Source organism: Patagioenas fasciata, chromosome 17 (genome assembly GCF_037038585.1).
Source record: "Patagioenas fasciata isolate bPatFas1 chromosome 17, bPatFas1.hap1, whole genome shotgun sequence".
In the NCBI taxonomy this organism is placed as follows: Eukaryota; Metazoa; Chordata; class Aves; order Columbiformes; family Columbidae; genus Patagioenas; species Patagioenas fasciata.
The window spans coordinates 15810593-15822294 of record NC_092536.1 but is presented as its reverse complement, the minus strand read 5'-3'; positions in this window follow the sequence as shown (position 1 = coordinate 15822294).

Genomic DNA, 11702 nt, shown 5'->3' with positions numbered 1-11702 from the left:
TTCAGTGTGTGAAAAGGTAGGTGCTTTTCTCTAGCTGCGTGTGCGTGCACGTGGTGCTGGGTGCACATCCCTGGGTGCTCGTGGAAAGGTTTCTGCATGGTTTTCGCTGAGGAATCGTGTGTGTGCACATGGACAAAGAGAAGGCGCAGCAACCAGGTTCCAGCGCCGAAGAAGGCAAAAGGCGAGGTTTCCGGCGCTATCTCCTTCTCTCCCCAGAGCTAGTCGCGCAAAGCAAGCCGCTAAGCCGGCGACCGGCAAGAGAGCTACAACGAAGCATGCCGAACGGAGAAAATAGCAGCAGCTCATCTGTTCACACCTTGTTTCTGCCATGTGCTTGAACGCCAAGACGTTCGCGCTTCTGTGAGATGAAAGACGTCCTTCTGCATATGTGGTTGCTCACACCGGTGCACTTGTTAGTGTATCCATTCAGTCCTGGGCTGCGGGGCATTCAGAAGTGGCTCTGTGGAGACGTCTGCATAGAGGCAGCTGTCAGAACACGCACACTCGATTGTTCACCAAAACATATGCAGACGCGTCCTTAGCCTGTAGATTTGGATGCACAGAGTTCCCTGTGTTCGCAAGAGACAAGGGAATCGCGTCTGTGCGCACAGAAGCAATAGCGGACCGTTTCCCTCGGAGTGAACGCGAAAGAGCCGTCTATATACTCGCAGACACGCGAACGTGCCTCAATGCGGTCACAGAGGCAGCAGCTTTTGCACAGATGCTCCTGGTGATTCTGGCACTTTCCAGGCACACTCCTGAAAGTCGCGCACACTGCTGTTCACTCGCTAAACGACCTCTTGGGAAACACGTCTCCGGTCGACGGACCGCTCAGATTGCTTCTCGTGTAACTGTGAACTGTGTCAGCGCAGGGAATCCGTCTCTGTTGAGCAGATGTCAATCCTGCCTCGCTTTTGCTTTGTTGCCTCTACCAAGATGATTTCCCGTTTCTCTCTTCACTGGAGCAGGCAGACACAGCCAACGCACATCAAGTGTCAAGAGACACGCTCTGCTGAGCTCAACGCTTGTGCAGATGCACATGTGCGACGAAGTCAACACACGTGCTTGTGGAGAGAAAGAAAGGGACTCCCAGGCGTGTGGAGCGACGGGGAGAAAGAGCGGGCGCTGAGGAACACAGTTTCAAACAGACTGTCTCCACACAAACAGGCACCTGTCTGCAGGTATCCTAGATCTTGATTCTTGAACTTGAGGAAACACGCGTCTGAGCAAAACTCCCAAACGCTTCCAGGAAAGACACAGGCTCTCCCACAAGCACACAAGTGTTTGCCCTCAGCTATAGATCAGGGACAAGCCTGTGAAGAGCAACCAAAGAGCTCGTCCGTCTTTCCCTCAATAGATGGGAGTAGGCGCGCTTGCGGATGTGTGCGTGTGTGTGGCCACGCGTTTGCTTAGGCATCAGTGTGTGAAAAGGTAGGTGCTTTTCTCTAGCTGCGTGTGCGTGCACGTGGTGCTGGGTGCACATCCCTGGGTGCTCGTGGAAAGGTTTCTGCATGGTTTTCGCTGAGGAATCGTGTGTGTGCACATGGACAAAGAGAAGGCGCAGCAACCAGGTTCCAGCGCCGAAGAAGGCAAAAGGCGAGGTTTCCGGCGCTATCTCCTTCTCTCCCCAGAGCTAGTCGCGCAAAGCAAGCCGCTAAGCCGGCGACCGGCAAGAGAGCTACAACGAAGCATGCCGAACGGAGAAAATAGCAGCAGCTCATCTGTTCACACCTTGTTTCTGCCATGTGCTTGAACGCCAAGACGTTCGCGCTTCTGTGAGATGAAAGACGTCCTTCTGCATATGTGGTTGCTCACACCGGTGCACTTGTTAGTGTATCCATTCAGTCCTGGGCTGCGGGGCATTCAGAAGTGGCTCTGTGGAGACGTCTGCATAGAGGCAGCTGTCAGAACACGCACACTCGATTGTTCACCAAAACATATGCAGACGCGTCCTTAGCCTGTAGATTTGGATGCACAGAGTTCCCTGTGTTCGCAAGAGACAAGGGAATCGCGTCTGTGCGCACAGAAGCAATAGCGGACCGTTTCCCTCGGAGTGAACGCGAAAGAGCCGTCTATATACTCGCAGACACGCGAACGTGCCTCAATGCGGTCACAGAGGCAGCAGCTTTTGCACAGATGCTCCTGGTGATTCTGGCACTTTCCAGGCACACTCCTGAAAGTCGCGCACACTGCTGTTCACTCGCTAAACGACCTCTTGGGAAACACGTCTCCGGTCGACGGACCGCTCAGAATTGCTTCTCGTGTAACTGTGAACTGTGTCAGCGCAGGGAATCCGTCTCTGTTGAGCAGATGTCAATCCTGCCTCGCTTTTGCTTTGTTGCCTCTACCAAGATGATTTCCCGTTTCTCTCTTCACTGGAGCAGGCAGACACAGCCAACGCACATCAAGTGTCAAGAGACACGCTCTGCTGAGCTCAACGCTTGTGCAGATGCACATGTGCGACGAAGTCAACACACGTGCTTGTGGAGAGAAAGAAAGGGACTCCCAGGCGTGTGGAGCGACGGGGAGAAAGAGCGGGCGCTGAGGAACACAGTTTCAAACAGACTGTCTCCACACAAACAGGCACCTGTCTGCAGGTATCCTAGATCTTGATTCTTGAACTTGAGGAAACACGCGTCTGAGCAAAACTCCCAAACGCTTCCAGGAAAGACACAGGCTCTCCCACAAGCACACAAGTGTTTGCCCTCAGCTATAGATCAGGGACAAGCCTGTGAAGAGCAACCAAAGAGCTCGTCCGTCTTTCCCTCAATAGATGGGAGTAGGCGCGCTTGCGGATGTGTGCGTGTGTGTGGCCACGCGTTTGCTTAGGCATCAGTGTGTGAAAAGGTAGGTGCTTTTCTCTAGCTGCGTGTGCGTGCACGTGGTGCTGGGTGCACATCCCTGGGTGCTCGTGGAAAGGTTTCTGCATGGTTTTCGCTGAGGAATCGTGTGTGTGCACATGGACAAAGAGAAGGCGCAGCAACCAGGTTCCAGCGCCGAAGAAGGCAAAAGGCGAGGTTTCCGGCGCTATCTCCTTCTCTCCCCAGAGCTAGTCGCGCAAAGCAAGCCGCTAAGCCGGCGACCGGCAAGAGAGCTACAACGAAGCATGCCGAACGGAGAAAATAGCAGCAGCTCATCTGTTCACACCTTGTTTCTGCCATGTGCTTGAACGCCAAGACGTTCGCGCTTCTGTGAGATGAAAGACGTCCTTCTGCATATGTGGTTGCTCACACCGGTGCACTTGTTAGTGTATCCATTCAGTCCTGGGCTGCGGGGCATTCAGAAGTGGCTCTGTGGAGACGTCTGCATAGAGGCAGCTGTCAGAACACGCACACTCGATTGTTCACCAAAACATATGCAGACGCGTCCTTAGCCTGTAGATTTGGATGCACAGAGTTCCCTGTGTTCGCAAGAGACAAGGGAATCGCGTCTGTGCGCACAGAAGCAATAGCGGACCGTTTCCCTCGGAGTGAACGCGAAAGAGCCGTCTATATACTCGCAGACACGCGAACGTGCCTCAATGCGGTCACAGAGGCAGCAGCTTTTGCACAGATGCTCCTGGTGATTCTGGCACTTTCCAGGCACACTCCTGAAAGTCGCGCACACTGCTGTTCACTCGCTAAACGACCTCTTGGGAAACACGTCTCCGGTCGACGGACCGCTCAGAATTGCTTCTCGTGTAACTGTGAACTGTGTCAGCGCAGGGAATCCGTCTCTGTTGAGCAGATGTCAATCCTGCCTCGCTTTTGCTTTGTTGCCTCTACCAAGATGATTTCCCGTTTCTCTCTTCACTGGAGCAGGCAGACACAGCCAACGCACATCAAGTGTCAAGAGACACGCTCTGCTGAGCTCAACGCTTGTGCAGATGCACATGTGCGACGAAGTCAACACACGTGCTTGTGGAGAGAAAGAAAGGGACTCCCAGGCGTGTGGAGCGACGGGGAGAAAGAGCGGGCGCTGAGGAACACAGTTTCAAACAGACTGTCTCCACACAAACAGGCACCTGTCTGCAGGTATCCTAGATCTTGATTCTTGAACTTGAGGAAACACGCGTCTGAGCAAAACTCCCAAACGCTTCCAGGAAAGACACAGGCTCTCCCACAAGCACACAAGTGTTTGCCCTCAGCTATAGATCAGGGACAAGCCTGTGAAGAGCAACCAAAGAGCTCGTCCGTCTTTCCCTCAATAGATGGGAGTAGGCGCGCTTGCGGATGTGTGCGTGTGTGTGGCCACGCGTTTGCTTAGGCATCAGTGTGTGAAAAGGTAGGTGCTTTTCTCTAGCTGCGTGTGCGTGCACGTGGTGCTGGGTGCACATCCCTGGGTGCTCGTGGAAAGGTTTCTGCATGGTTTTCGCTGAGGAATCGTGTGTGTGCACATGGACAAAGAGAAGGCGCAGCAACCAGGTTCCAGCGCCGAAGAAGGCAAAAGGCGAGGTTTCCGGCGCTATCTCCTTCTCTCCCCAGAGCTAGTCGCGCAAAGCAAGCCGCTAAGCCGGCGACCGGCAAGAGAGCTACAACGAAGCATGCCGAACGGAGAAAATAGCAGCAGCTCATCTGTTCACACCTTGTTTCTGCCATGTGCTTGAACGCCAAGACGTTCGCGCTTCTGTGAGATGAAAGACGTCCTTCTGCATATGTGGTTGCTCACACCGGTGCACTTGTTAGTGTATCCATTCAGTCCTGGGCTGCGGGGCATTCAGAAGTGGCTCTGTGGAGACGTCTGCATAGAGGCAGCTGTCAGAACACGCACACTCGATTGTTCACCAAAACATATGCAGACGCGTCCTTAGCCTGTAGATTTGGATGCACAGAGTTCCCTGTGTTCGCAAGAGACAAGGGAATCGCGTCTGTGCGCACAGAAGCAATAGCGGACCGTTTCCCTCGGAGTGAACGCGAAAGAGCCGTCTATATACTCGCAGACACGCGAACGTGCCTCAATGCGGTCACAGAGGCAGCAGCTTTTGCACAGATGCTCCTGGTGATTCTGGCACTTTCCAGGCACACTCCTGAAAGTCGCGCACACTGCTGTTCACTCGCTAAACGACCTCTTGGGAAACACGTCTCCGGTCGACGGACCGCTCAGAATTGCTTCTCGTGTAACTGTGAACTGTGTCAGCGCAGGGAATCCGTCTCTGTTGAGCAGATGTCAATCCTGCCTCGCTTTTGCTTTGTTGCCTCTACCAAGATGATTTCCCGTTTCTCTCTTCACTGGAGCAGGCAGACACAGCCAACGCACATCAAGTGTCAAGAGACACGCTCTGCTGAGCTCAACGCTTGTGCAGATGCACATGTGCGACGAAGTCAACACACGTGCTTGTGGAGAGAAAGAAAGGGACTCCCAGGCGTGTGGAGCGACGGGGAGAAAGAGCGGGCGCTGAGGAACACAGTTTCAAACAGACTGTCTCCACACAAACAGGCACCTGTCTGCAGGTATCCTAGATCTTGATTCTTGAACTTGAGGAAACACGCGTCTGAGCAAAACTCCCAAACGCTTCCAGGAAAGACACAGGCTCTCCCACAAGCACACAAGTGTTTGCCCTCAGCTATAGATCAGGGACAAGCCTGTGAAGAGCAACCAAAGAGCTCGTCCGTCTTTCCCTCAATAGATGGGAGTAGGCGCGCTTGCGGATGTGTGCGTGTGTGTGGCCACGCGTTTGCTTAGGCATCAGTGTGTGAAAAGGTAGGTGCTTTTCTCTAGCTGCGTGTGCGTGCACGTGGTGCTGGGTGCACATCCCTGGGTGCTCGTGGAAAGGTTTCTGCATGGTTTTCGCTGAGGAATCGTGTGTGTGCACATGGACAAAGAGAAGGCGCAGCAACCAGGTTCCAGCGCCGAAGAAGGCAAAAGGCGAGGTTTCCGGCGCTATCTCCTTCTCTCCCCAGAGCTAGTCGCGCAAAGCAAGCCGCTAAGCCGGCGACCGGCAAGAGAGCTACAACGAAGCATGCCGAACGGAGAAAATAGCAGCAGCTCATCTGTTCACACCTTGTTTCTGCCATGTGCTTGAACGCCAAGACGTTCGCGCTTCTGTGAGATGAAAGACGTCCTTCTGCATATGTGGTTGCTCACACCGGTGCACTTGTTAGTGTATCCATTCAGTCCTGGGCTGCGGGGCATTCAGAAGTGGCTCTGTGGAGACGTCTGCATAGAGGCAGCTGTCAGAACACGCACACTCGATTGTTCACCAAAACATATGCAGACGCGTCCTTAGCCTGTAGATTTGGATGCACAGAGTTCCCTGTGTTCGCAAGAGACAAGGGAATCGCGTCTGTGCGCACAGAAGCAATAGCGGACCGTTTCCCTCGGAGTGAACGCGAAAGAGCCGTCTATATACTCGCAGACACGCGAACGTGCCTCAATGCGGTCACAGAGGCAGCAGCTTTTGCACAGATGCTCCTGGTGATTCTGGCACTTTCCAGGCACACTCCTGAAAGTCGCGCACACTGCTGTTCACTCGCTAAACGACCTCTTGGGAAACACGTCTCCGGTCGACGGACCGCTCAGAATTGCTTCTCGTGTAACTGTGAACTGTGTCAGCGCAGGGAATCCGTCTCTGTTGAGCAGATGTCAATCCTGCCTCGCTTTTGCTTTGTTGCCTCTACCAAGATGATTTCCCGTTTCTCTCTTCACTGGAGCAGGCAGACACAGCCAACGCACATCAAGTGTCAAGAGACACGCTCTGCTGAGCTCAACGCTTGTGCAGATGCACATGTGCGACGAAGTCAACACACGTGCTTGTGGAGAGAAAGAAAGGGACTCCCAGGCGTGTGGAGCGACGGGGAGAAAGAGCGGGCGCTGAGGAACACAGTTTCAAACAGACTGTCTCCACACAAACAGGCACCTGTCTGCAGGTATCCTAGATCTTGATTCTTGAACTTGAGGAAACACGCGTCTGAGCAAAACTCCCAAACGCTTCCAGGAAAGACACAGGCTCTCCCACAAGCACACAAGTGTTTGCCCTCAGCTATAGATCAGGGACAAGCCTGTGAAGAGCAACCAAAGAGCTCGTCCGTCTTTCCCTCAATAGATGGGAGTAGGCGCGCTTGCGGATGTGTGCGTGTGTGTGGCCACGCGTTTGCTTAGGCATCAGTGTGTGAAAAGGTAGGTGCTTTTCTCTAGCTGCGTGTGCGTGCACGTGGTGCTGGGTGCACATCCCTGGGTGCTCGTGGAAAGGTTTCTGCATGGTTTTCGCTGAGGAATCGTGTGTGTGCACATGGACAAAGAGAAGGCGCAGCAACCAGGTTCCAGCGCCGAAGAAGGCAAAAGGCGAGGTTTCCGGCGCTATCTCCTTCTCTCCCCAGAGCTAGTCGCGCAAAGCAAGCCGCTAAGCCGGCGACCGGCAAGAGAGCTACAACGAAGCATGCCGAACGGAGAAAATAGCAGCAGCTCATCTGTTCACACCTTGTTTCTGCCATGTGCTTGAACGCCAAGACGTTCGCGCTTCTGTGAGATGAAAGACGTCCTTCTGCATATGTGGTTGCTCACACCGGTGCACTTGTTAGTGTATCCATTCAGTCCTGGGCTGCGGGGCATTCAGAAGTGGCTCTGTGGAGACGTCTGCATAGAGGCAGCTGTCAGAACACGCACACTCGATTGTTCACCAAAACATATGCAGACGCGTCCTTAGCCTGTAGATTTGGATGCACAGAGTTCCCTGTGTTCGCAAGAGACAAGGGAATCGCGTCTGTGCGCACAGAAGCAATAGCGGACCGTTTCCCTCGGAGTGAACGCGAAAGAGCCGTCTATATACTCGCAGACACGCGAACGTGCCTCAATGCGGTCACAGAGGCAGCAGCTTTTGCACAGATGCTCCTGGTGATTCTGGCACTTTCCAGGCACACTCCTGAAAGTCGCGCACACTGCTGTTCACTCGCTAAACGACCTCTTGGGAAACACGTCTCCGGTCGACGGACCGCTCAGAATTGCTTCTCGTGTAACTGTGAACTGTGTCAGCGCAGGGAATCCGTCTCTGTTGAGCAGATGTCAATCCTGCCTCGCTTTTGCTTTGTTGCCTCTACCAAGATGATTTCCCGTTTCTCTCTTCACTGGAGCAGGCAGACACAGCCAACGCACATCAAGTGTCAAGAGACACGCTCTGCTGAGCTCAACGCTTGTGCAGATGCACATGTGCGACGAAGTCAACACACGTGCTTGTGGAGAGAAAGAAAGGGACTCCCAGGCGTGTGGAGCGACGGGGAGAAAGAGCGGGCGCTGAGGAACACAGTTTCAAACAGACTGTCTCCACACAAACAGGCACCTGTCTGCAGGTATCCTAGATCTTGATTCTTGAACTTGAGGAAACACGCGTCTGAGCAAAACTCCCAAACGCTTCCAGGAAAGACACAGGCTCTCCCACAAGCACACAAGTGTTTGCCCTCAGCTATAGATCAGGGACAAGCCTGTGAAGAGCAACCAAAGAGCTCGTCCGTCTTTCCCTCAATAGATGGGAGTAGGCGCGCTTGCGGATGTGTGCGTGTGTGTGGCCACGCGTTTGCTTAGGCATCAGTGTGTGAAAAGGTAGGTGCTTTTCTCTAGCTGCGTGTGCGTGCACGTGGTGCTGGGTGCACATCCCTGGGTGCTCGTGGAAAGGTTTCTGCATGGTTTTCGCTGAGGAATCGTGTGTGTGCACATGGACAAAGAGAAGGCGCAGCAACCAGGTTCCAGCGCCGAAGAAGGCAAAAGGCGAGGTTTCCGGCGCTATCTCCTTCTCTCCCCAGAGCTAGTCGCGCAAAGCAAGCCGCTAAGCCGGCGACCGGCAAGAGAGCTACAACGAAGCATGCCGAACGGAGAAAATAGCAGCAGCTCATCTGTTCACACCTTGTTTCTGCCATGTGCTTGAACGCCAAGACGTTCGCGCTTCTGTGAGATGAAAGACGTCCTTCTGCATATGTGGTTGCTCACACCGGTGCACTTGTTAGTGTATCCATTCAGTCCTGGGCTGCGGGGCATTCAGAAGTGGCTCTGTGGAGACGTCTGCATAGAGGCAGCTGTCAGAACACGCACACTCGATTGTTCACCAAAACATATGCAGACGCGTCCTTAGCCTGTAGATTTGGATGCACAGAGTTCCCTGTGTTCGCAAGAGACAAGGGAATCGCGTCTGTGCGCACAGAAGCAATAGCGGACCGTTTCCCTCGGAGTGAACGCGAAAGAGCCGTCTATATACTCGCAGACACGCGAACGTGCCTCAATGCGGTCACAGAGGCAGCAGCTTTTGCACAGATGCTCCTGGTGATTCTGGCACTTTCCAGGCACACTCCTGAAAGTCGCGCACACTGCTGTTCACTCGCTAAACGACCTCTTGGGAAACACGTCTCCGGTCGACGGACCGCTCAGATTGCTTCTCGTGTAACTGTGAACTGTGTCAGCGCAGGGAATCCGTCTCTGTTGAGCAGATGTCAATCCTGCCTCGCTTTTGCTTTGTTGCCTCTACCAAGATGATTTCCCGTTTCTCTCTTCACTGGAGCAGGCAGACACAGCCAACGCACATCAAGTGTCAAGAGACACGCTCTGCTGAGCTCAACGCTTGTGCAGATGCACATGTGCGACGAAGTCAACACACGTGCTTGTGGAGAGAAAGAAAGGGACTCCCAGGCGTGTGGAGCGACGGGGAGAAAGAGCGGGCGCTGAGGAACACAGTTTCAAACAGACTGTCTCCACACAAACAGGCACCTGTCTGCAGGTATCCTAGATCTTGATTCTTGAACTTGAGGAAACACGCGTCTGAGCAAAACTCCCAAACGCTTCCAGGAAAGACACAGGCTCTCCCACAAGCACACAAGTGTTTGCCCTCAGCTATAGATCAGGGACAAGCCTGTGAAGAGCAACCAAAGAGCTCGTCCGTCTTTCCCTCAATAGATGGGAGTAGGCGCGCTTGCGGATGTGTGCGTGTGTGTGGCCACGCGTTTGCTTAGGCATCAGTGTGTGAAAAGGTAGGTGCTTTTCTCTAGCTGCGTGTGCGTGCACGTGGTGCTGGGTGCACATCCCTGGGTGCTCGTGGAAAGGTTTCTGCATGGTTTTCGCTGAGGAATCGTGTGTGTGCACATGGACAAAGAGAAGGCGCAGCAACCAGGTTCCAGCGCCGAAGAAGGCAAAAGGCGAGGTTTCCGGCGCTATCTCCTTCTCTCCCCAGAGCTAGTCGCGCAAAGCAAGCCGCTAAGCCGGCGACCGGCAAGAGAGCTACAACGAAGCATGCCGAACGGAGAAAATAGCAGCAGCTCATCTGTTCACACCTTGTTTCTGCCATGTGCTTGAACGCCAAGACGTTCGCGCTTCTGTGAGATGAAAGACGTCCTTCTGCATATGTGGTTGCTCACACCGGTGCACTTGTTAGTGTATCCATTCAGTCCTGGGCTGCGGGGCATTCAGAAGTGGCTCTGTGGAGACGTCTGCATAGAGGCAGCTGTCAGAACACGCACACTCGATTGTTCACCAAAACATATGCAGACGCGTCCTTAGCCTGTAGATTTGGATGCACAGAGTTCCCTGTGTTCGCAAGAGACAAGGGAATCGCGTCTGTGCGCACAGAAGCAATAGCGGACCGTTTCCCTCGGAGTGAACGCGAAAGAGCCGTCTATATACTCGCAGACACGCGAACGTGCCTCAATGCGGTCACAGAGGCAGCAGCTTTTGCACAGATGCTCCTGGTGATTCTGGCACTTTCCAGGCACACTCCTGAAAGTCGCGCACACTGCTGTTCACTCGCTAAACGACCTCTTGGGAAACACGTCTCCGGTCGACGGACCGCTCAGATTGCTTCTCGTGTAACTGTGAACTGTGTCAGCGCAGGGAATCCGTCTCTGTTGAGCAGATGTCAATCCTGCCTCGCTTTTGCTTTGTTGCCTCTACCAAGATGATTTCCCGTTTCTCTCTTCACTGGAGCAGGCAGACACAGCCAACGCACATCAAGTGTCAAGAGACACGCTCTGCTGAGCTCAACGCTTGTGCAGATGCACATGTGCGACGAAGTCAACACACGTGCTTGTGGAGAGAAAGAAAGGGACTCCCAGGCGTGTGGAGCGACGGGGAGAAAGAGCGGGCGCTGAGGAACACAGTTTCAAACAGACTGTCTCCACACAAACAGGCACCTGTCTGCAGGTATCCTAGATCTTGATTCTTGAACTTGAGGAAACACGCGTCTGAGCAAAACTCCCAAACGCTTCCAGGAAAGACACAGGCTCTCCCACAAGCACACAAGTGTTTGCCCTCAGCTATAGATCAGGGACAAGCCTGTGAAGAGCAACCAAAGAGCTCGTCCGTCTTTCCCTCAATAGATGGGAGTAGGCGCGCTTGCGGATGTGTGCGTGTGTGTGGCCACGCGTTTGCTTAGGCATCAGTGTGTGAAAAGGTAGGTGCTTTTCTCTAGCTGCGTGTGCGTGCACGTGGTGCTGGGTGCACATCCCTGGGTGCTCGTGGAAAGGTTTCTGCATGGTTTTCGCTGAGGAATCGTGTGTGTGCACATGGACAAAGAGAAGGCGCAGCAACCAGGTTCCAGCGCCGAAGAAGGCAAAAGGCGAGGTTTCCGGCGCTATCTCCTTCTCTCCCCAGAGCTAGTCGCGCAAAGCAAGCCGCTAAGCCGGCGACCGGCAAGAGAGCTACAACGAAGCATGCCGAACGGAGAAAATAGCAGCAGCTCATCTGTTCACACCTTGTTTCTGCCATGTGCTTGAACGCCAAGACGTTCGCGCTTCTGTGAGATGAAAGACGTC